Here is a 24154-nt window from a genome sequence, read left to right on the forward strand (position 1 = left end):
GAAATGGCAAGGGGAACTACAATACATGAGTTAAAAGACAGAAACATTGTACTGAGAACAATGTGCACAGAAATCACAGAGATGTATATAGAAAGATGTAAGAAGGGAGGGTAAATGTTCAAATGCTTGCATGATAATTGATGTGAAGGTGCTTATGTCACAAAAACAACTTTGTAATAATAAAACTTTGCAATATGTATGTCAGAATAATTACGAGTACTAACAATTCCTAAGCAAAGGTAGGTAAATAAAAGCAGACATGATATTATAGGATGTGACAGTTGCACAAAATCACACTGTAATAGAGGGGAATTACATGAAATATGAGTGTTATTGACATGCTGAGTTGAGATGACAGTTCTCAAGGACAGTAAATACATACTGGGATATCTGCACAGTGTGCATTACGTTCACATAACATGTTGGAAAAAAAGGAATGGTTCAGAAGCCACAATCTTCTTTAGCAAGAATTGAACCCATGCCATCAATGGCAACACTGACACCACAGAATAAGCCTAAAAACATGCAAATGGAGGATCACCTTTTAAGGAATTATCAACCTCACTATTATAATAGTTATGCATTCTTTATGTAGGTGTGTGTGTGTGTGTGTGTGTGTGTGTGTGTGTGTGTGTGTGTGTGTGTGTGTGTGTGTGTGTTGTTTCAAATGTGGAATCAGGGTGTGACATACATAATACCCTTCTGTAAGGTACTCCAGCCTAACACAGTTAGTGTACTGACAGATAAAAACAGATGCAAATCCCATACCATGATGCAATGTATTACTCAGAGCTGTGTATTGGCAGCATCTGCCACAGGATGTAGCAATGGGTATTGTCACAAATCAAATGAAAACTGTAAATGTATGTCAGCTGAATATCATGAGCTGACTAATACAGGTTTTTAATTCACTGTCAAAATTATCCTGCTTAAACAATTACATACACATTCAGCTGTGTTTCATAAGTAAATCATTTATGAGATATGATAGTTAGAAAAAACTTATCTTTCAAAGCATTAATGAGATATTACTTGCAATAAACATAATTATGATATCAATTTGTATGTAGTGTCACCTTCCTAATTAATGTGCTGTTAGAAATTGTATTCTGAAAACCTGTTTAAAAAGTGATATCTGGATTTGACCCCTGGATTATCCATGTGATATTTCTAGACAATGCACTTATACCTTGTGCCACAGAGAAAGCTAGGTTAGCAGGTCAATTTTCTTCATTAAGTACTGTCCAGAGTGCTGACAACAGTGCATCACTGCTAAGCCTGTTTGTGCTACAGAAGGCTGCCTAAATAACATTTTTAACTTTTTATTTAGGCAGATAAGCTTGATTGTGCAAAGCTCAGCAACAAGCAAGTGCACAATGCAAGAAACAGTAAAATAATATATATAGTTATGATGACAGTGATTCTTACATAAGGGGTAATAACGTCTGCAGTTCCTTCACACTGTATGGATTCAAACATCAGACATACTGTGTTAAGTGCCACAGTCACTGCATTTACAGCTTCTGCCACAGAGACAGTATACAGTAAGTGCACATCAGTCACTCATTAGAAGTACTATGCAGCAGTGACAAAACTGTTTGCGCTAATGAAGTGTACAGTAATGAAATAGTTCAGTTTACTTCATCTGTGAGCCCTGTTTGCACTCTGCTAATCAGTGCTGACATTACACAGGCAAAAGAACACAATGTAACAATTTATACTCCACATAGCAATTTCATCTTACTGCTGTTCAGAGTGCTGTAGTAAAGCGTCCATATGCAAATCTGAAATGCAATACTGATGGGAGATCCAGTTGCATTTTTCAGTTTGTACTTTGGGCAGCGGACTTTCGTTCACCGTGTCAAACCCTGCAGGTCAAGAGTGAGCTCTGCCAATATGTGCACAAATTAGGAACACAAAAAGAAAAGGAAAAAAAGAAAACAATTAATACCCAATTGTCAGTATTAACACATACAGGGTAATAAATATAAAAAGGCAGGATTGTGAAATTTCCCAGATCTGTCTGTGGTACAACCTGATCATATGCTCAGAAAATATGCATGGATTCTGTTAGACATCACACTACCTGGAATTGAACCTTCAACTCAGTGCAATAACAACATAATGAGTTGTGTTTCTTACCCCCCTTTGCCATCAACACAGGCCAAGAAAACATTTATTTCTCACTTACTTGAATATGTCTACATCAGTGTCATATTGACCAACACTTTACAGTAAAAATGGTCCACACCATTGCAATTTCAGGTTTCCAGTACGGGCAGCTAATTCTTCTCTGTATTTTCTGAAGGTTTTCTCCTCCTCTCAGCTTAGCTACAGAAATGCAATGTCATGGCCATTTATTTGCATCTTTGTTACAATGTGCAATCAGTATTCCAGACAGATTTTAAGCAGATGATGGACAGTGTGTTCTTAATACAAGGATGTCAATGGTGTTAAGGTTGTTCTTACAGCTCTCAAGGTGCTTCCACCTTTTTATTGTGTCTACTCTGCATAATACAAACACTTCAAAGAGAACAGTCACTTCAGTATTTCTTGTAGTCAATCAGAAACAGGTATACGCCATTAGCAGCTAACAATTGTTATTGCTCCTCACTGCAGTCACAGGACATGTGCATTCAGTCATGAAACTACCAACACCTTGTTTCCATCCCCTTCACTAATTGATTTTTTCGTATTCAGGGATGCTAATTATTACACACATCTTCACAGTGCTCAGAGAGCTGATTCTACACTATAGAAAGGTTGACAAAGTATTGCAATATTTCATAGGTAATGTTTGTCCTCTACACACACTGCTTACATGGTCGGATTTTGGATGTATTTCATTATGAAATGGAAAAAAATTGCAATGTATGCAATTTTAAAATTTTACTGCAGCTATACTACACATATGGCAGTTCCCACACTGGGACAATGAATGCCAAGGGCTTTGTTCATTTCTGTTTGACTTAGGGTTGCATATATGCTTGATGCACATAGTGGATAGGTACAAGACTGACAGTATGCAGGTAGTTCATCTTCTTACACATTTGTTCATCCACACTTAACTTGACATTACTGCAGTTATGAGTCACGTGCTTTGGAGCTGTCTCTGTCTGATGCTATCCATACACAGACAATACATGGGTAGGTAACATTTGTGAGCATCAGATGGCATCAGTTTTAATATATGCATGTGCTTAGGTTGTTATGTATATACCTTTGCTGGTGAGCATGTATGCTATCATTCACCTCTTAGCTGCTGGGTGTCTGCACAAACCTTTGATTCTTAAGTGCTGAATGTGTGTTCTATCCTTTGCCTTTTAGCCAGGGCAAGGGCATATTGTGATGGCTACATCTGCAGATAGAGGTTCTGCCTCAGAATCCTCATATGTGCAGGAAGTGCTGGTCCTGTCTGTGGTTTATGAATGTGTGGTCCTGGCCCTTGATATCACTGTTGCAGCTGTTTCTTTGAGATGATATTGTGCAACATGAGACAGACTCTGAGAATTTCTGCACAGGTGCCTGGGTTGTACTGCAGGGTACCCCCAATGTGTTTAGACAGTGAAACCATGACATCAGCATGCCAAACACATGCCCTGTAATGTTTCTAGTTTGAGTGTGGGCATTACTGTATCCTTCTTCTGTGGGTGTGGATGGATTTCTGATGGGTGTTGTGAGCCAAGGTTCCAGTGCATAGCCTGCATCACCGAGTAGATGGTCTTGTGAAACATCACCCATAGCACACCATGTGTAAAGCTGTGAGGTGTATCATATGTGTGAGTCATGGAAACTACCTTGGTTGCCTGCACAGACATTGAAAATGACCGCTCATTCATTGCAGACAACCTGGCTAAGTATAACCCCTTCCTCTTTATGGATGTCCTTCCCTGTCTTTTTGCCTATGTGAATGCAGTCTATGGCCCCAAAGACTTCAGGCAAATGTACTACAGCATAGATTCCTGCATTGTTCTTGCTCTCTCCTCTGGTGCACATGAAAAATAGATGTACTCCCTTGCATGTTGTAGTATAGCATTTAGATACTGGTGAAATGTTCTTGAAGCTGAGGCCTGTGACACCCCTAGTATATCTCTGTGGGTCTCTGGAATGTACCAATAGCTAATATCATTAATGCGACACATACTTTGGTTTCCATTGGTATAGGTTCTCCTTGATTTCCTCTGGGTCTGAAGTGGGGGTGGCAGAGCTTGCAGATTTCCTGTAGTGCTTCCCAATCAACCATTTATCACTCTACTATTTCAATGTCATGCAGTCCATGATATGCTTAAGGAGTTCTGAACACCTTTGTCTTCTTGGACGAGGTCTATCAGCAGCATTGATTTCAGCCTATTGCACATACACATGCAAGAGAGCAGCAGCAGCCGCTAACATTGTTTTTTCTGAGTGTGATGGTGGCTGTAATCCAATAGGTTTTGATGTTAATGGCAAAGGGCTACACCATCTCTACATGGTTACTTTATAGCTCATTGCAAGGCTCCACCATATTGGATTGGTTCATTTGCATGTAATTCAGCTGCTTATGCATTAAGCGCAGACTCTGCTGTTTCCCTTTTTTGGCAGCTCTACACAATGTGTAGAGATGTTTAATGAATACAAAATGGCACACTGTCATGGGAGATGTGCATTGTGCACACGATAGCAGAGCGGAATTTAGCCATTCATGAATCCGGCCCTTGATCTGCTCTTTTTACTTGACCCCATGATTTTAGTACACATTTATTAGCACACACTAAGTCTTAAGTACTTTTCCATCCAAGAGTTTGCAATCAGATGGGACACAAAACAATTTCTAGTAGCTATGCCTGAGCAAAGGAGGAACAAGTAATTATGTATTGGGTAACTAAGGATAAACCAGGTCTGTTTTATTAATGTAATATTGTCATCTATTTTATTCTTTTATGTGTTTTCTTGACACAACCTTTCCTTTGCTTGGGGTATCACTGAAATGGGTTCTTGGAATAGGCAGATTTCCTGTTTAACAAATGTTTAAATAATTCAAAGTATCACAAGAAACCAGTGCTTTCACATTTCTCTATATCATTCTGGTAGAAATATATTATGAGTTTACTTTGGATATTATAAATGTCTCATACTCATCTGCATCCTAGAACCAACACATTTCACTAATGCATGTTGCAATGTGTGGAAGAGGACATTACATTCCTTAATGCCTTACAGCAAGAACACACTACTCTCCTACCATTTCAAAAGGGATAAGGTCTACCAGTGATGCTGGGTGTAAGGACTGCAACAATGCTACCATCAATGCCACATGTGGGAACCAAATGATGCCATCTGCTAGTAAAAATAAATAGATCTCATTTGACTACAGTTCAATTACCAATCAAATGTCACCATCATAAATAGTTGGTACTGCTCATAATATCCATATACAGCAAATTATTATAGGTATTCATCAAGGAGATGATATACTAGGGATACCTCCTTGGTGAGCTAGTAGAGGAGAAACTATAAATGTATAAGCCAAGTATGCATTTTATATCTATGAAAGTACAGCAATAATATATAACACAGTACTTCCTGATGTTCATTTTTTGATAACTGGTGCAACAGTCTTGGCAATATGGGTTATATCCTGCATATAATGTAAGAGAAGGCCAACTTTCAGAGCTTAAGGATACCATCCACAGACACAGACAATTGCAGTTCAAGCAAATCTGAAGGAAATCATTGGTTTGGGTGCAAAACCCTTCAGAACTTTTCTGCCACTGAAGAGTGGTCCTGTTGTAGGCTTTGGAGAATTGACGGTCAGCTAGCGTTTCTCAATTTTTGGATAGATATGTTCCCTTGAGGGGGACTTGTGGGATGAGGGTCCAAATATTACCCTCTGTGCAGACTAACTATGGTAGCCTGGGGTATAGCAACTTAGCACAATCTCATTGGCAGGTGGCTTACATACTGGCAAAGACAAAATGTAATGGCAGACAAGATAAGCAGTACCAGGACAGACTCTCATAAATAGAAATTGAATTGTGGGTATTCCAAGATTTTTTCCAAGTGTGGGGAACATCTCAAGTAGATCTTTTCACCTGCACTCAGAACAAGCAGCAAGGAAAATTCTGCTCCAGGACTCCTTTCAAGCAGGCCTGGAAAACAGATGCATTTTCATTTCCTTTAGCAGGAATGTACAGCTATGCCTTTTTTACCCTTTTCACTGATATCCAGAATCATTGCGAAGATTCAGAAGGACTATACAAAGACCATTATGATGACTCTCTTCTGGTCCAGGCAACAGTGGTTCTCCCTTCTTTTGAAAATAGTCAAGGGTAATTGCCACAAGCTTCCTAAAAGAATGAACCAAAAGACACAAGTTAGGGGTGGTTAATATACTCCAATGTGAAACGACTTCAACTAACTGCCTGGAGGTTAGAGTTTTAATATCTTTTACACATCTATTTTTTGCGAATGTGCATCAGGTATTAATTTTTCCAAAGAAGCCTGCTAAAAGGAAATCATATATGACTAAGTGGAAAATATTTTCTTGTTAGTTTAAAGACAAGAACAAGGACCTTTTTAAAGCTAGTATGTCCTTGGTTCTACAATATTTGTGTGAGCTTTTATTCTCTGATCTTTTTTACTCCTCTGTCAACATTCATTTGCCAGCCATTGCAGCATGTCTGTCCTTAGATCTGCCTTTCAATGCATTCCCAAGTTAAAATGTTTTTGAATACTGAGTGATTTCAACTACCCTGCCATTAACTGGGAAAACTATTCCTGTGCCAACACCTTTGCTCAACGGTTCTTGGAATTCATAAATTCCAATGCCCTAGAGCGACTAATTCATAGTCCCACCAGGGGTACCAATATTCTAGACCTGGTCATTACCAACATGGGAGATCAATGCTCCACACCAGTGGTCACCCCCTTGTTGGTCAGATAAGATCATAAGCTAATCACCCTTGACATTAACATCCCACCCCCTTTAAGGAAACCTCCATAAAAAACTTATTCAAAGCCAACTTCATGCTTCTCAAGTCAGAAGTAACAAACTTCATGACACCCATGCAGATGGGAACTGGAAGTTCAACTGCTGAATCCTACACTAAGATGCTGTATGAGCACATTCATTTGTGCATGGACCGAGCCATCCCAAATAGAACCAAGACGCTGTCCTCTAAAAAAGGAAGCCAATCGGGTGGTCCCCTGCCATTAACAAGCTGTACAACAGAAGGAAGAAACTGTTGCAGAAAAGAGGAAGAACCCAGAATTCAAAAAAACCTCCTCACCAGCCTCAGTAGGAAGCTGAGATCCCTCATAAAATCTTCCAAAGCTAGTTATGAACACAAAGTTGCCAAAAATTCCAAAGACAACCACAAGGCATTCTATAGCTATGTCAAGAATCTAAATGGCAATACTCAAATCTGCTATGAGCTACAGCAGAATGGCACTAGATATACTGATCCCAAGGATATTGCCAATATCCTGGCAGATAGATTCAGTGTCAACTTCACCCCCCTCTCACCCCCTAAAGGGCCCATCTCAATACCGAATGAATGCCAAATTCCAGTAATCATGGCCACTCAGGTAAAATACGCACTCTCCAAAGCCAAGAATACAGCATCCATGGGACCAGACGACAACCTGGGCTGTGTACTGCATGGACTACAAAATGAACTGGCACCTCACCTTTTTGTCATGTTTAATCATAGCCTCAACACAGGCTTCATGCCCACAGAGTGGCACACAGCTACAGTCATCCCACTCCACCAGGGGGGATCCACTTTGGATCCCGGGAACTACCGTCCCATCAGTCTGACAAGCCTGATCTGCAAGGCCATGGATTGTATTATCATGGAACTTATAAACAAAGACATTGGCAGCCTTCAAACACTGAACCGCACCCACTTTGGGTTCTTGAAGGGCCAGTCTTGCCTCCTGAACCTGTTCAACTTCTTCGAATCAGTCTCCAGAGACATGGACGAGGGTAAGGTGGTTCACACAGCTTACTTGGACCTCGTCAAGGCTTTCAACACTATCCCCCACTCTGGAATCATAGATAAACTTACTAAGCTGGGCATTAATCAAACATCACTCGATGGGTTGCAAACTGGCTTATTGACAGAACACACACTGTAAAAGTAGCCAACTCCAAATCCAGCTCCAGACAAGTGACAAGTGGTGTACTACAGGGTTCTGTCCTGGGACCACACTTGTCTGGCATCTTATTCTCTGAAGTACAGGCCAACACTAAGGGACTCTGGCTTACAAAGTTCACAGATGACTGCAAGCTGGGAGCTATTACTGAATCCCCAAATGATGTGGATATACTACAAAATGGCCTTACCAAAACAGATGCCTGGGTGAGAGCCATGGGCTCAAGCTAAATGCCAAAAAAATGTATAGTTGTCCCCTTTGGGAAAAACCACGTACCTGTGAACTATGACATAGGTGGCAGTACACTAAACACAGAAAGTGTGATAAGAGACCTAGGGACACATTTGGACAGTGGTATTACCTTTGATAATCACATAGCCGCAACAGTTAAAAAATCCTTCTACATGGCACACCTCGTCATTAATGGCTTTTCATCCAGAAAAAAGGAGGTCATTGTCCCTCTGTACTCATCCCTCATTAGACTCATTATAGAATGCAATGCCCCGTTTGGTATGTACCTCACAAGACATCTGCAACAATTAGAAAGGCAGCAGAAATACCTCATAAAAAGAATCACAGCCCTAAAGCAGATGCCTTATACTGACTATCTAAAGAAACTCCAGCTATACTCTGTCACATATTGCCTACTCAGAGGCAATTTCTGCCTAACATACAAGGCCATGTCAAACCCAGAGTTGTTGGACATGCTACACTTAAAGAAATCCCAATCTCTCTGAGCCACACACTCTAGGGATCTTAACCTTGTCATCACAAGGAATAGAACATGCTGAAGGGATAGGTTCCTGACCCAGAGACTCCCCATACTCTGGAATAGGCTGCCCATACATTTCAGGCAGAGTACCTCAATGGCCCTCTTCAAGAGGAATGTTGACGATTGGATGGGAGATAGGATCCCCAGGGATCACATCAGTAGCCCTGCTAGACACAGGTCCAGAAAAGTAAATATTTGTGGGAAGCAATAGTCAGGGAATCATTATGGCTAGGCTTGTATAGGCCCTAGGGATGATAGCCTAGTACCTACCTATGAATGTATGAACCTAGGAAAGGGATGCTGTGTAATCAGCCACCTTAAAAACAGGTGGCCCCCCTTGAACATTTTACTTTGCTTTGGAAAAGTTCCTTTTGAACCAGCTCATCAGGCTGATTTGAGGTTAATAACATGGAAAATAGTTACGTTGATTACTCTGATTTCTGCAAGAAGAGTGTCTGAGTTGCATGCTCTCATTGGGTGAGTCAACCTTATCTCTTTTTCCAGATAGACAGGCTTTCCCTGAGAACTAATCATTCATTTATGCCTAAAGTGGTATCTGAATTTACTTTGTGCCAGGTTCCCCATCACCATGCCTTCTTTCTAAATCCTAAAAATGAGGGTGAAATAAGTCTTCATAATCTGGATGCCCACAGACAACCCAGATATTATTTTGACCAAACTAAAACCTTCAGAAAATCGGATCAGCTATTCATGTCTTATGAAGTTAATAAAAAAGGACAACCTGTGTTAAAACACTGTCTTAAAATGGTTATCACATGCAATTTCCTTTTGTTATACCCAACACAACAAGTCAGTTCCAGGCAGGGTAAAAGCACATTCTAGCGGGTCTATATTGTAAGACCGAAAGTGCATATGTGCGACGACATAAAAGTCGACACATAATGCACAAAACTTAAAAATAGCGTACGTAAGAGAATTTTTCCCTTGGGGAAAAAACATACGTGGCCGTTTGCTAATAAAAAATTATTTAACACCATAAACAGGTGGGGGGCTTCACCCCCCCCCACACCCCCTAACTAAATATGCCAACTCTGAGATTGCACTATAGGGAAGGAAAGGGCAACTCCATGAAGTTGGCCAACAAGCTCCATGCCCTATGACATATTCATTGAATCGCTTAAATGCGATTCGATGTATATGTGTCGCTGTTTCCGTATTCGCTCAGAAGCATTTTTGTGCTTCTAATATAGACCCCATTCTAGCAGGGTCTTGCCTTCCAGGAAAGGAGTCAATTCTAAAAGTATTCTAGAAGTAGCACCATGGCAAACTGTACATACCTTTACAAAGAACTACAAACTTGATTCCTTTTCCAGGTAGAGAGCAGGCTTTGTTAGGACCATGCTCCAAGAGCTACTGTATCCTTATCCTTGTCCCAGTCATTATAAGGTATGGTAGTCTACTGATATAGCTGAAGCTACTGCAGCAGTGACCAAATAATGAGCATAATGCATTTTGTAAGGAAACAATGAATGTTTGGATGATCACTGACGCAAAGCCATTCCTGCCCTCCATTTCACTTATTTTTGCAAATTTTTTGTTGCTAGAGTGTGGACTTTATTTTTACTTACCTAACACTATCATTTTTCAGGCTTCATTCTCCCTCTTTCAGTTGGCAACAAAGTGAGATTTGAGGCTATAATAGAAAAATTACTCAAGTGTTCCTGATAGGTCATTTTTCAAGCTATTTAGGAGACATGCTAGGATATTATCATAGGGCCCATTGAGGCTGTGTTTTGACCTTAGTGAAGGTCACCAGGAACTACTCTCTATTAACAGTTTGCGAGGCGGCTATGCTTGTAAGTATTTATTGAGGTATGAAACTTGAGATGAATTTGTCAGCCAGCAGATTCCCTATGTCACTCTGCTCAGTGATGGTGGCACTACTGACCATCAGTTTGGCACACTGATGTGTGCTGCATTTGAGGTTTCAGACATGGATGTAGAGGGCTATTTGGTTTTCTTTAACCTGTGAAACTATCCTGACAGTGTAATTGGCCTTGTTGGACTTAATTAGTCCTCTTAGTTTCCTGTTAGTTTAATTAGAGATCTCAAAATATTATGGGAGTTGTTTTTCCTGGTTTTAGCCATGACTCTTTTCTTTTTGTTATATGCCCTTTTAAGGTTAGGATTCCACTAGTGTGGTTTGTTTTTGTTTTGTGGATACTTCAAGTAGGTACAGCAGCCTCTAAACAGCCATTTAAATTGTTGTATATGGTCTATGTGAAGAACTCTGCAGTTTTCTGTAAACTCAGAGTTGGGGGGACATTGGATTTTGACAAACTATTGCTTAATAGGATAAAGTTTGCTTTGGGATAGTTCCTAACTGCTACAGGGTTTACTTTGTTTGCTGAGTTGATTTTTATTTCGAAGAACACTGCTTTGAGGTTCAACCTCACCAGTGAGGATGTGACACTAGGGGGTGGGAGGAGGGGTGTAGCACTCTCCCATATTGGTGAGTACCATGTCCAGTATGTTTGAACCTCTGGCGGGTGTGTTATGGGTATTTGTGTTAATAAAGTCCAGGAGTCATTGTTCCTGTGGCTATAAGGAAGTGCATGATTCCCAGTCTATAGAGGGTTAGTTAAAGTCTCCTATGATTAGGATATTTGTTTTAATGGTGAGTGTCTTCAGTAGGTCTGAGTTCAGGCTATGAGATTCTAGGAATATAGAGGGTAACCCATAGCTTGCCATGCTATGGTATGGGATTTTGTCTATAGTGATTTGTACATGGATAAATTCTAGATATTCATATTGTTTAATCAACCTAGAGATCTGCTTGTTGCTAATGAATATTGAGATTCCTCCACCTTTTGTCCCTGTCTGTGTAGCTGGTATAAATGTGTGGAAGGCACTGAAGCGTTGCACTGATGGAGTTCTTTCTGCAGACTTAAACCATGTCTCAGTAACAGCCCAGAGGTCTATATTGTCTGAAATGAGGAGAGCTTGTAGGGTGTGATGTTTTCTGTTTAGACTCTTAGCACTTATCAGTAACATCATTATATATTTCTGGGTTTTATTTGCTATGCCAGTAGGTTTGTCAATTTGGTATTGCCTAAAAAGGCTCTAAGGGTTGGATAAAGTTTTAGCTAATATTCAGAAGCTTAGGGGGACAGGTGCAGACCATTCTATGCAAAGCAATGTGGTGGGTTAACCATGTCCTGCCATGCTGACAAATATTGAATGCCCCATGAAAGACACCAGAAACTAAGGCAATTATTGAAATCAATCATCTGTTGTTTGTCATGTGGTATCATTCTTTGTGAAGGTAAAATGCTACTCATGGCAAGGCACATAACTACCTAAGACAAATACTCAGAGATCAATGTTTCTTTTAATATAGTTCAATGAAGTAGGTCTCAGGTTATTAACACCCACATGGACTATGACAAAACCGTATTGGTACCTGTGGTATAGTGACCTGAGTACGTGTGTAACTTGGAAGATCTTGGCTCCAGATAAACAACTAACCATCACCTTCTCCTTGATCAGTCTGATGAGTGGAGTATCTATGAGTCTAACAATGGGCTCCCCTATGAAAAGAGTCTTGGGAAATGTATTTGCTTGCTTTATGGGCTTTGCTCTTGGGGATTCGTTGACTGTAGGCATATGTATGTGTGGTGTTTGGTGTTGCTTTTGATGAGTGCTTTAAAGAATGACGAGGATAGGCATTGCTGTGTATAGGGTTAGGAGGTCTTTGATGTTTGAGAAGGTAGCTTTTTAGTACCTCAGCAAAAGTTGGTCTTTTTATGTGGTGATGCTGTGTGGTGGATGAAGTGTGTGCATTCTTGACAATCTTTTGTATGTAAGATTTTTACCTCCAGTGAAATTGTGTATGTGCATATCTCACATACTGTGTTTGTTTCTTTAAGGATTAAATGGTTGTCTGTGAACATGATAAAATTGTTACATTGTCTCAAGCTACCCATATCTACCAAGCTGCCTATGGAGACATTTAGAAATTGCATATCCTTGTTGTGTGGCCCTGTATGTAGAATGGCTACTAAAGGTCGTGTATTGAGTTAAACAGAGGTCTCCTTGGGTGGTTCTGGGGTTAGGCACTAGTCTTGTTTTGATTTTGCTAAGATCTGATAGTAGTTTGTTTACTGTATAAACTAACTGGTCTAATTTTCTCTTCATGAAATGGCTTTGTATTAAGCATACTAAGTTCAGGGCCGGCCTTTGGTCAGCCGGTGCCCTAGGCAAAAGGACACCATAGTGCACCCCCACACCACCTGGTGCCCCCATCCTGGTCTACCTACACCATCCAGATTACTTTTTTCTTCATTTTTTTTCACACTTTGTCTTGCTCTTCAGTGTTTTCCTGTATTTGTTCAACACATTGTAAAGAAAGCATTTATTTACTAAAAAAAAAAAAAAACAAGTAAATACTGGAAAAGCACTCCAGCTAAAGAGATACCCTAGATAGCCACCTAGTTGGCTTATGCCTAAGGATGGCTGTGACTAAGTTACAAATTGCAGTTCTAAGGGCATTAGGATGATTTAAAGGCAAAATAAAAAAAAATGAAACAGACATAAACAGTAGCCCTCTATACAGTTAACTAAGGTGCAAAACATTAAAACAAATCTCTTTTCTGCCAAGGATGGAGTGGGATTAACACAGGACCCCCCCAAGAGTGTGGTGAAGGTGCCAAGCAGATGTGAGCACTGGAAAAATAGCAGGGCACAATTTGTAGTAAGGAGATGTACTCAAATGTAATACTATTTTGATCAGTGGGCACTTAGTATTATGGTTATATGGAAAATAATGGGTGTGAAAGTACATAAATAGGTTACACAGCAGAAGATAGCTATGAAGGAGAGGAAGAAGGACTTTGTAAATCAGATTACTATAAGGAGTGGAAGACAGACACATGGTCTTTTAAAACCACAACAAGACAAGGGTGGGAGGACTGGGGAAAATTTCAAACTAGACCTCTAGTCCTATAGTTAGAATTTTGGAAACATTTAGCTTAATGTCTTAGTAAGGGCTGAGACAGACTCAATGAACAGGGGAAAAACATTAGCAAGGTAACCAGGAAGGTACTGATATACAAATTTAAGCAGATATATAAAACTATACAAATTAATAAAGCACAAATCCCAGAGCAAAATTCACAGTACTGTCACTACTGCAATCCCACCACAAAGTATGGCACCAGACTATGCAGATGTTTACCAATAATGCTGTAATAATTGACTAAACAAGGCTCAAATGTGAAGTAGACTACAGTGTTGCCACTAGTGTGAATGAAACTACAAGAGGTTTGGCCCCAGACCTTTTAAATGTAATTTTCCTTATGGAAATAGAAATGCAGTATAATACAAAACAATTTTAAAATCTTGCAGTAATACACAATCTTCCCACAACTGCAAATAAAAATACAAGACTAGCATCCCAAATCAAGCAAAAAAATGCAAACAGATAACTTTTTTGGCTAAAACTTGGACAGAAAGTAGAGAAGTACAAAAAAGTCTGACCACACAGATCACTACAAGTGCAGCTTAAAATATTTAAGCAGAAATTAAATAAAAGCTGTTTTTCTTCATTTTTGATGAAAAGCTTGTATGTCACACTTTAGAGCTTTCCAATCTTTCAAAGTCTTCAACAAAAGAGCTACACAAATTGGGTATACCGCAAGACTCAGTCCCAGGCCCTCTTCCTTCTATTCTTTTCATCAGTGCCATGCAGTTTACCTGCTAACCAGCATCCATTATTTATGGGTAATCAGTTCATATTACTTGCTTCCGGGAATCATTTAAGCATTTCAGAAGACCTTTAGTGCAGTCAGGTTTGGGGGAGGTGGTTGAAGAATCAGAACTCAAGCTTTACACAAGGAGAGCTAAACTCATTATTTTTTTATGAAGGAGTGACTTAGCCTGAAGAGCTTGAAGACTTTATCAACCTTTGACTCATAAATACATTCATTGTTTCTATCCTAGTCCATTCCTTCAGTACACTTGGATTCACTTTTGAGCACTCACATATGTTCAAGTACCGTGCCACTAAAAGAGTGTGCAAGTGCAACTGCAAACTGGGTGCATAATGTACAAAGTAATTCAGTTCATGACCTTCACACATTCATTGCTACTGTTTCAGCATTCCTTCTACCTAACTTTGCTGTTCCTCAAATACCCTCATTAACTTTACTACTTCCCAGACCTCAGTATTACAGCAAAAGTGCCCCTGTGTTTCCACATTCATTTTTTGTCACCCATAAAAAGCACATACTTTCCTTTTATTAAAATAAAAAAGCCAGAATTCAAAATAAGTTGCCCATCTGCAAACTAAAAACAACTTACATCATACTCCATCACCCTAAAAACCCTAGTCTCTAATTACTCCTCTTGTGTGGTATTTTCTGTGATGGACTGTATCAGGTCTGCACAGAAGTATTGTTACATCAGTTAGTGCAGAGGATTATGTCTATTATGATATAATATTGCAATGGTTAAGATTTCACCTTTTAGAAGAAGAACCATGTGGATGAATCATTTTAGGCATCAACTCTGATGTGCAGTATCCTACAGACAGGAGAGCAAAACACACATACAATGTACTAAGTAAGAGTTACCAGTCTATTGTATAAAAGTTTGCTCTAGGTCACATGGTTACATCAGCTAATTGACTATTATTACCAAAAGGTGACATGGGTGCTTGCAAGTACAAAGTGGATTGAAAACCTGACCTGTGCCAGAGACCCATACTAACAGTAGGAGGAGAGTCTTGGCCACTATTGGCCAGTGTGTGCCCACCATAAAGTCCAACAGCTCTAGGTTTGTATGGTTTTGGGCAGCTGTTGTCTATCTGCCCTGCATGGGAATAGCTGTTGGAAGAAAGCTGGAAATATAGCCAGTCAACATGCAAAAAATGAATTAAGAATAGCTTGTTCTTATCACATTGTGGAGATAAAGGTATATTCCAGGTGACTGGACAATAAGCATTACAGTGCCAATGAAGAAGAACAAAAAGGACATTCACAACCGTGTGCAGTACAGAGATATCAAACTCCTGTCACATTACACGAATGTGCTGCAGAAGGTGATACATAAATAAATATGTAGAATTCCATAAAATTATATAAAGGATACACAGTTTAGATTAAGATCAGGATATAGTATAACCAACCTGATGTTTGCAGTAAGATGGATTTGGAAGAGAAGATTGTGATAAAGATAGAGTTCAACTGTACAATCCAGAGCTTAAAGAAAACTATATTGCACGGTTCCAAAAAAGCTGATCTGGGCTCTGGATGCACATAGTGTTTGTCAGTGGGAGAGAGTGTGCATCAAGTTCAATCACTCCTTATCTTACTGGTGAAAACTAGTCATGGATTACATTTGCAAACAGGTCAGAGAGAACAGATCAACACATCTGCGGTATGCAGAGGATATGGCATTTCTAGCAGACAATGAACAGGAACTTCAGGAAATTATAGGAAACCGAAATGCAAAATTGAAGGCATATGGAATAAAACTGAATACAGACAAGACAGTAGTCATTGCAACAAATATGAATAATCAGAAGAAGCTGAAAATTGAAAGAGAAAGGAAACTATTAGAATAACATATCAGCTCCAAATACCTGGGAGGAATAACTGAGGAGAAGAAAAGTTTGAATGAATATATCAAACCTAAAATCAGAGGTACTACAGCCAACTGCAATAACATCTCAATAGTAATGTGTGACAGAAGAATTCCAAAGAAGTTGTAAAAGTGTAAAAAATTAGCGGTGAAACCATTCCTTTTGTATGGTACAGAAAACAGGACATTGAAGGCAGATCAGCTGAGGCAGCTTGTGGTGATGGCGGTGAATTGTCTGAGATGGGCAATATCGTGAGGCAGACAAAGACAGGATGACATCAGAGCAGAAGCCATAGCATCCTCATTTGCAGCAAATGTCAAGGAGAATAGGTTAAAGTGGCCTATTGATGAATAGATGAAAGAAGATGCTAATTTTGTATAAAAGATTTGGCGGGCAGGAATAAATTAATTTCAAATGAGCATATCCAGCCAAGAGATGGCATTGATTGTGTATGAGAGAATACTTGTAATAATTAGGCGAGACAGTTGAAGAAGGTACAGGGTATGAATAAAGAGAGGTTTTGAGAGCTGATGTGACTTCCAGATCCCATGAAGAAATGGGTAAAAGATAGGAGGATGATGATGATGATGATGATGATGATGATCTCTGTATGAGGTACAGACAATGATACAGAAATAATGATAAATGGTCAGGTTACTGAATACATCTCAGGTTGATAAATGCAATAAGGAAGCACTCCCACTGAAGTATTGTTGCACTTAGCTTATCATGTTGGCTTCGTGTGCTGTTTGGTGAATGTTGTAATGTCCAATGTACATTTAGATGGGGCAGTGGGCAGAATGGTCGGCATTGTTTGCAAAAAATATTTATGTTCTACATTTGATGTTACATTCTCATATAGGCACATAGGTGACTGATGCTGGCACAACAACTGCCTGAAGTACCAGCAGTATATGTCTGCTGCAGTCATAGCTTGTGTCTGTCAGTGAGCATTCAGACTACTGGCAGTACATTTCTCAAAATCAACCTATTGACAAGAGAATACACATCCTCCATAATGTACAATTCCATTACAGGACAGCATACTATGTCTATAAATAACCTGGACAGAAAGTAATATTGTCAGTAAAAACACTATTTTGAAAAACTCTTGTACTTGCCTATTTAATCTTAGTTTGTGGCAGCCTGAAATAAGTAGCATAATTAGGGCTGGGAAAAAGAGGCAACTGCCACAGGTACAAAATGTTAGATGGCATGATCCAATCAGTCATCCATCATCCTGATCGTTCTTAGTGCAATACAGAATTTTAAAAGCCGGTATTGCATTTGCAGTCAAACCTGACTGCTGAAGCACTCTCTGTATGGTCTAACTGCTGTGTCAGCCTGCTACAGTGTGTCAGGTGGTTTGCTACAGTTTCAATGTAAAAAAAAACATCTTTTTTCGACTAAAATCTGAGCATTGTAGAGATTGTAGAGCTCCATGCAGGATTTAAACTGCAGCATGTAGCAAGCAGTTTGCAACAATTTAAAGATAATTTTTTTTTTTTAAGGAAAACTCTACATTAACACTTCAAAATCACTCTGACTGTTTCTTATAGAATTATAATATGTTTTCTGCAAAATGGCAGCTGGTGGGGACTGACATATTAATGTGATCTTGTTTTTCTTCAAGCCTTTCTCTTTCCTATAATCCATTTCAAGTCTGCTTTATATAAGCCATGCCAGACATAAGGAAGTAGCTTTGTATTCCCATGCCATTGGCATATGATGGGATTAGTGTCAGCCACTGTCATTTTATATAGCTTCGGTAACAGGACCACTTTTTATTCCTTGAACAGCCTTCATTTGTGTGTGTCTCAGAGCTGTTTTTACAGTATAAGGAGTTATACAGCTGCAACCAAAAAAATAGCTAAATTGCAGGCCTTTGTTCAAAGTATCTTTTTGTAGTCCAAGATGAATTGACAGTCTCCTTCCCCAACTCTCTGGTAAATTTGTTCCTAATTTACAAGGATTACAAGGACCAATATTTTCTGATTTTTATTTAAATGTCACAGACACCTTTGATACAACAGCTGTCATCTTAAAATGCAACGTAGTATAAACAAAAATTTAAAATATAAAGCTTAGCATTTCAATACTGTCCTACAGCTTATGTAAATGTGCCAAAAGAGGTGACAACTTCCTTTATACCATTAAATTATCCAATTGCTCTGTTTTGCTTTGGAAGGCATGGCTACACTGGAAACAGAAGTGAATCAGTGTACGTTCTTTTCCTGTCTGTGATAAAGACAGTAGAAAACAGTTTCACACCTCTCTGTCTTTTTTATAGTAGCTGCTGCCTGACATCACCAGGACTAATTACCCATATAATTAAAATTGTCAACAGTACTGATGACATATTTCTCTGCATTTGTGGTATGTCATGCAGTTGCAGACAAATTCATCAGCAAATCATGTGAGAAGATAAGTTTAAAAAAAGTGGGTGGTCTTTCATTCCTTTGATTGCAAGGCAAGGAAATGAAAGTTTTATAAAGTACAAGCAAGTTTCTGGTACCTACAAAATACTGGAGTCATATTGTAGGGTGAAAAGCAAACTAAGAGTTCAATGAAACTGTAGGGGCAGGTGGTGTTTTCCTTTAATTAAAACCTGAGTACCCTAGCACTGTGTGCAGGGTATAATCTGTAGCAACTGTTTGCTGCATGTGTATCAAGCAGTTTACTACAGTTTAAATGCAGAACAGAATCTTTATTTTTATTTTTTAACTAAAACCTGAGTGCTGTAGTGCTCCATGAAGGATATAAACTGTAGCAACTGCTGAGTGGTCTAACCGCAGCAACTGATTGCAAAAAATGGTAGCAAACAGTTTTGAAAAATTTTTAAAAGAGATTTTTTTATAGAGAACAAAATCTGAATGCCTTATAATTTCATGCGGAGTATAAATTGTAGCAACTGCTTGCTATGCAGATTACAACAGTTTAAAACAGAAAAGTTTTGTTTTTTTTACCTTTTTTATTATTCTTATTTTTATTCCACTATAAGAATGAATGGCTGGGGACAGGGCACAGAAACAGGACCTGAATGGCTGGTTTAGGGGATATGTGTCCTGTATCTCACTACCTGGTTGCTGTGGCATTTAAAATAATGGACTTTTTTTAACTGCCTGAATGAATAGCTGAAGGGATGGGGTGCTGATTGAGCCCGATGATTTTTTTCCTGTTTATGTCTACACCAGGGAAGTAAAATCTATACTGCACTTGATTTCTTGTCACTGTTTATGCTGTAAGAACAGTTTTGAATCTTTTAAACTGTAGCTGTATTATTATTTTTTTTAACAAAAACAGTTTGTTTAGTCATGCTGTGGGGGCCATTGCGGAACCTGTAACAGTTATTCTTGACAGACACTTAATTCCTGCCATTTTCTAATTCTCAGAGGACACCTAGTTCTCCCAGAATTGTTTATTAGTTGGTTTTCATGTCTCTTCTGTTTTATTTAATTACTATTTATATTACTGCCAAGAGCTGAACTGTTTTCCACACAGCACAAGCATAGTTGCAACATAATAGTGGGTAGCAAGGGCATTTTCATTGTTCCCTTAAATTATTTCTCCCAAACGGTCATTGTTTCTCTGGTTTATCAATGGCTTGATTACACCTAGGGCAGCATTAGCTTTTGTTTATCTTAGTATGGCTCATCTGGTTACATCTAGCCTCACTGGTATCTACAATGCACTGTTACTCTGTGGACAGCAATTAGCCAGGTAACATTTACTTTCCTTGTGCACTTTGCTAGATAACACTTAAAGCAATGGACAATATGAAGGGTTAGCAAATGTGTTCCCCTTAATAGCGTAAAGCAGTGTAGTACCTGCCTTATGCTCACTGATAATGAACTCCTACTTTCAATAAACTCATATAACATAGAGTGGTCCATCTGTGAGAGATGTAAATACTTAAGCAAGCATCTCTCACAGACATTCACACACAGTGAGCATCACATAGGCATACCCATTCCCCAGTTGTTATCTAACTTTTTAAACGAACACACTAAAACATTATATACTGATGTAATAAAAAGCAATGCCAATGCCTACTAGAACTATCAAGAAGCATCCTTAGGAGAAGACCTTTGACTCACCTACTCCATGCACACCTACATCTGCAAGTTACCAACAGCATAGTTACTCCAAATCAAGTAATGCTAAACTAATTTCAGTAGTAGTAATTTCTGTGTACATTGTTAGACACACTTTAGAAAATAAATCAATACAAGCCTTAGAAGTAGGCCAACAGCAAAAGTTGTAAACTTTGAACTTGCACTAATAAAAGCTGAGATTATCCACAATGTAAATCAATTGAGCTTCTGTTTCTCACTTCCCCTCTTCATTCCCTGTAGAACTGTCAAGGCCCACAATTGGAGGGTAGAACTGATATTCTTAATGATTAGTTGATTACATCACCATTCTCACTCAACTTGTCTTAGTTGGGATTTCTAAAAAAATGTCCTTATTTAACACACTTTTATCAATGTCCTTTATACCTTTATTGATATTATTGCCCCCTGGTGAAACATTAATTGTATTTTCTTTTGTGTTCTTCGCAGTTGCAAGCAGAGCATATGCATGTTTCTGTTCATAGCATTTTTGTCACATAATAGCTGTTTTACTTTTCTAGCTGTAACCACATTAGAATGTTTTTCTTTTTCATACAAAAATGTTATTATATTAATCCTGATAAGTCAAAAATATCAAATACAAAAAATTTATTCATTAATTTCTTTTTATGATTTTTCCAAGTCTCCAATATGATGCAAAACTGGATTACCATCTAAGTTATTCAGAAAATTCCAGATCCAAAGTCTGTTATGAGAAGGACAATCTTTAAAAAGGTATTATCGCGTTGCACTGAAAGGCACTTCCTTCATTTCTGTTTAAAAGATTTTAGTTATTCTTTCAAAAGTTAATATGAATTAATTACTTTCTAGTGTGCACTTATATCATCACTGACGTTCAAGGAAAATACTCAGGTTAACCAATTCCCCAAATTAAAACTCTCACTAGTTTCATGTACCAACCTAGAACTTCCATCACTATTGCTCTTTCTGCCACTGTTAGAAATTAAAAATAGTCCAGAGTTGCTCACTTAAGTCTCTTGGTTAGACGTACTTCCAGTTCACAACCAAGCATGTTGTAGTGAAAATAACACCTGTGCATCACTTGTTATGGCATCTTGAAATAATTCCACAAGCAGTCTGGTCAAACTGGGGAATAACCATGCATGCTGAGAATAAATATTTGTAGCGGATTGTGGTAAAGACATACACGCACAGCACTCAAATGCAAGTAACCCAAAAAGGGTTGTCTGTAAAGATGGAATCAGAAAAAATGCCACAAATAACCAAAATGTACAAACTGCCAGACAAATGTCCACACCACAAAAATCATTATTCAACTTTAGTGTTTTTGTCTCTTGACTTCAAAAATAATGCACCTCCATTTATATTAATAGATGAAATAATTGATAGATTCTATGGGTTACATGAGCAACACCACTATTTTTTTGTAGTTTTCATGTCAGTTCAATAAGAATAGAATTCAATTTTTAGATGTCAACATTAAGTTTTATTCTATTCACAGGAAAAAGACATCTAATGTATATAGGAAGTGTAAGTACTTGAATTGTTTTTATACTTTACTAGTATAGTAGGGGTTCTAGATTAATTTCTAAGAATGAAGTTTTGCTGAAAGAACCAAATGTGTTAGCATCTATTTTTTTTCAAACTTGGGTATCCACATGAGTTGTTAGTTAACATATTTTCTGAAATTAAAACATGCAGGTTAGTAGAGTCTCCCAGTTTCAATAACTTCACAAGAATACTCGATTCACAAAAGTATCAAGGGAAGACAGAATGGCACTGACTGTAATATGATATTTGTGATGCCTTATCGTGCTAAGTATGTTGACGAAATATTCTCTAAAAATTGGGCATTTCTTTTGAGGGGAACTCTGTTTGCTCTGTTTTGGGCAATTAATCGAATTTTGTGATGAAAAAAGTGTCCAGATATTTAAGAGATAATTGTGCAGGGTCACTATGGACAAAGATACAATGTGTTCACCATTAAACATGTGAAAATGACCAATAGCAGTTTGTAAACCCTGTAAATATATATATGACGGGGCATACCTCAGTGTGACAGGATATTCAAAGTTATTGGTTGTATGTGTAACAACAGTTGTGGAACCAGAGGAGTGGTCTACACTGTTTAAGCTGAGATGCATATTATACACAGGTAAAACTAAACATCTAATCAGAAATAGCTTTCCCAACATTATTATAGCATGAGAAAGAAGGACAAAACTAAGTATTTGTTCAAACACACATTTTTATGTTGTTCCTTAAAGAAAATTGCTTTTACATGTTGGAAAGGATGTTAAGACTCCTAAAGATTGAAAATGGCAGAATCAACCTAGGATCCAGAAATTATTCAGGCAAATATTTTATAAGTATTTTTAGAATAAAAACATTATTGTATATTAATTAATGCTTTTAAAAATTCTGCATATCATTATTTATGTTATTTTTAATATGCAAAATCATTTAATTAATAATGAATAACACATTTTAGTATCACACGGTTCTCATACTTCACTGATTTGTCGATATAAATGAAAGTGCATTACTTGTTTATTCATTCTGATGAAGAATCTCATATTATGAGATGAAAGTGCTAAAGATGAATAAAGGTTTTATGGTGGAGACATTTGGCTGGTAGTTTCTAGGTTTTGGTTATTTATGATATTAGGCATCTGATTAAGCCTGACCAGCAAGAATTTGGCTTTATCAAAGGGAGATTGTGTCTTTTAAACCTGGATAATTTCTTTAAGAGGTTAATATAAACTGTTGACAGTGGCTCTGCTATTTTTACAGATTATCTTGAGCTAGCAAAAGCATCTGAAACCATGACAGAATTGTAAGGTTCATAGGTACTTACAAGGCTTTCATTTGTGAGGATCTTATGAATCCTAGCCTTATATTCCCATGGTAATTTTTAGCCCTAATATTTTGCATACAAATAGCCAAGAGAACAAGGAAATGTTGGGTCATTTATATTTTATTCCTATCCATGAGGCACATTCATGCTAATCTGGGGGTGAATTTGCAGTTTTGAATCCATTCACCCAAAAATTATGTTTGATTATTGTAAAAGAAGTATTTCAGTTTATGTTAAGTGGAAGATGGCTGCATAGAAGTATCGTCTGTGATACATATCTACTCCTCCAATCCATTCTATTTATGTTGCAAAAGATAAATAACGCAGAGTATTAATTAATTAATTAATTAATTAATTAATTAATTAATTAATTAATATTTTTTTACTGTGGGATAACATTGATCAAAAAATGACCGGTAACAGGTTCACCCCAGGTTATATTATAATGTAATGAAATAATTAACAATATGCAAATAACAGTGGTTTAAGCTTATGAATAAGCATATAAAATACCACTATCTCACTGTCCTCCCTCTGTCAGAGTTTCTTCACTCTCTCCTCATCTATCTGAATCTAATATTCATTATAACAGTCCAAGTTACCCCAAGCATTCTCACTTTCCTAATTACTTTACTTCTTGATCATAAATGCAACTGTACTTTAACAGGTGCTCTGCTACTAACATCTCATAC

Source organism: Protopterus annectens, chromosome 11.part0 (genome assembly GCF_019279795.1).
Source record: "Protopterus annectens isolate FY-2018-M chromosome 11.part0, PAN1.0, whole genome shotgun sequence".
NCBI lineage: Eukaryota > Metazoa > Chordata > Ceratodontiformes > Protopteridae > Protopterus > Protopterus annectens.